At 61.4% G+C, this 2,500-nt stretch overlaps 2 non-coding genes and 1 pseudogene across 2 annotated transcripts in view; all 3 read left to right on the top strand.

Annotated features, from left to right (window-relative positions):
- The window catches only part of LOC146144659 (small subunit ribosomal RNA), a 1,811-nt gene extending 1,012 nt beyond the window's left edge, over positions 1–799 (top strand). The window contains exon 1 of the ribosomal RNA XR_014500638.1: positions 1–799. This exon is cut by the window's left edge and continues 1,012 nt beyond it. This is a non-coding gene — a ribosomal RNA (small subunit ribosomal RNA).
- Positions 800–1,046: 247 nt separating this feature from the next.
- On the top strand, positions 1,047–1,200 carry LOC146144660 (5.8S ribosomal RNA). The gene has a single exon (XR_014499037.1). It is a non-coding gene; the product is annotated as a 5.8S ribosomal RNA (ribosomal RNA).
- A 248-nt stretch (positions 1,201–1,448) lies between these two features.
- LOC146144661 (large subunit ribosomal RNA) overlaps positions 1,449–2,500 on the top strand; it is a 3,679-nt pseudogene continuing 2,627 nt past the window's right edge.

Below are 2,500 nucleotides of genomic sequence, written 5' to 3' on the forward strand. Positions count from 1 at the left end.
CCGTCCTAGTTCTGACTATAAACGATGCCAACTAGCGATCGGGGGGCGTTAGTTTTACGACCTCTCCGGCAGCTTGCGGGAAACCAAAGTCTTTGGGTTCCGGGGGAAGTATGGTTGCAAAGCTGAAACTTAAAGGAATTGACGGAAGGGCACCACCAGGAGTGGAGCCTGCGGCTTAATTTGACTCAACACGGGAAATCTCACCCGGCCCGGACACAGTGAGGATTGACAGATTGAGAGCTCTTTCTTGATTCTGTGGGTGGTGGTGCATGGCCGTTCTTAGTTGGTGGAGCGATTTGTCTGGTTAATTCCGATAACGAACGAGACTCTGGCTTGCTAACTAGTTACGCGACCCAATCGGTCGGCGTCTAACTTCTTAGAGGGACTAGTGGCGTTTAGCCACACGAGATTGAGCAATAACAGGTCTGTGATGCCCTTAGATGTTCGGGGCCGCACGCGCGCTACACTGACCGGATCAGCATGTGCTCGCCTTGGCCGACAGGTCTGGGTAACCCGCTGAACCCCGGTCGTGCTAGGGATAGGGAATTGCAATTATTTCCCTTGAACGAGGAATTCCCAGTAAGCGCGAGTCATTAGCTCGCGTTGATTACGTCCCTGCCCTTTGTACACACCGCCCGTCGCTACTACCGATTGAATGGTTTAGTGAGGTCCTCCGATTGGACCTGGCGCGGCCGGCAACGGTCGAGCCGGCGTCCGAGAAGACGATCTAACTTGATCATTTAGAGGAAGTAAAAGTCGTAACAAGGTTTCCGTAGGTGAACCTGCGGAAGGATCATTAACGGTCTCGCAAACGCTTCGGCGAACGCGAAACTCGGACAAGCGAGAGAAAAAGTTTTTGCTACCCGGCGCCCGACCCGCGAGGAGCGGCGCGCCGGCCGGCGATTCGGTCACCCGGTAATGTTTGCGCGTCGAGTGCCGCGGTGCCGCGCGCTCCGGCTTCAAGCGTCGGCCTGGCCGACCGCTCGGCGCGGTATATTTTGTCACCCTTTAGTGCGAGGCACTGTGCGAGCGAAACAATCGTGGATGGCTCTTGGCGGTGGATCACTCGGCTCGTGAGTCGATGAAGGACGCAGCTAGCTGCGTGAATTAGTGTGAATTGCAGGACACATTGAGCATCGACGTTCTGAACGCAAATTGCGGCCTCGGGTCAATCCCGGGGCCGCGCCCGCCTCAGGGTCGCGTTGCAAACGTTCCGCGCGGGGATTTCTCCGCGCGGCTGCTGCGGCGTCGGACGCGCGAGCGCCCGTCCCGCTCAAGACAGCACGGCACGATGTGCGACGATCGCGACCAGAATCCCGCGCGGCGGCGGCGAGTCGACCTCGAAGAGGCCAACGGCTGGCGGCTCAAGGGCGGGAATCGAGGTGCGCGGCGGCGCGCGGCGCCGACGGCGAGCGCGGAACGGGAAGAATAGTCCCGGTCCTTACTTTCGGCCTGAGGTCGGACGAGGCTACCCGCTGAATTTAAGCATATTACTAAGCGGAGGAAAAGAAACTAACGAGGATTCCCTCAGTAACGGCGAGTGAAGCGGGATGTGCCCATCGCCGAATCCGCGCGCTTTTGGAGTGCGCGGAATTGTGGCGTACGGAATTCGTCACGGCGCGCTTCGCCGGTCGCCCGCGTCCTTCTGATCGAGGCCTTGTCCCAGAGCGGGTGTCAGGCCCATGGCGGCGACAGGCGGGCGCGCTACGGCGTCTTCCCAGAGTCGGGTTGTTTGGGAATGCAGCCCAAAGCGGGTGGTAAACTCCATCTAAGGCTAAATACGGTCACGAGACCGATAGCGAACAAGTACCGTGAGGGAAAGTTGAAAAGCACTTTGAAGAGAGAGTTAAAGAGTACGTGAAACCGTCGAGAGGCAAACGGGAGGGCCTGTCGGGTCGCCCGGTCGCTTTCAGCCGGCCCCCTGTCGGCGACGTTGTCGTGCGGACCCTCACGGGCCGCCGGCGGCGCCGCCCGATCGGGGACCAGCGCACTAGCGCCGGGCGAAGGCCGCGACCGTCTGGACGGCGGCGAGAAGGCCGCGCGCAAGGTAACCCGGCCTCGGTCGGGTACTATAGGCGCGCGTGTCCGTCGGCCCGCCGTTCGGGCGAGGAGAGATCGCCGCGTCTGCCCTTCGGGGCCGAGCGCCCGGTGCCGGCTGGGGCGTCGTGGGTCGGGGACTGTTCTCAGTGCCCAGCCTCTTCGTCTCGGTCGCGCTTCCGGTGTCGTTTCGCGAGGCGCACGGGGTCCGCGGCTGAAGTCAGCCACCTTCCCGACCCGTCTTGAAACACGGACCAAGGAGTCTAACGTGAGCGCGAGCCACGGGGCAGTACGAAACCCATGGGCGCAGTGAAAGTGAATGTCGGCGCGGTCCGGCGGAGGTGAGACGTCGTCGTTCGCGGCGGCCGCATCACCGGCCGATCTCGTCCGCTTTGCCGGAGAGGTCGAGCGAGAGCGTTCGCGTTGGGACCCGAAAGATGGTGAACTATGCCTGAAGAGGTTG

Source organism: Ascidiella aspersa, chromosome 5 (genome assembly GCF_963924565.1).
Source record: "Ascidiella aspersa chromosome 5, kaAscAspe10.2, whole genome shotgun sequence".
Taxonomy (NCBI): Eukaryota; Metazoa; Chordata; class Ascidiacea; order Phlebobranchia; family Ascidiidae; genus Ascidiella; species Ascidiella aspersa.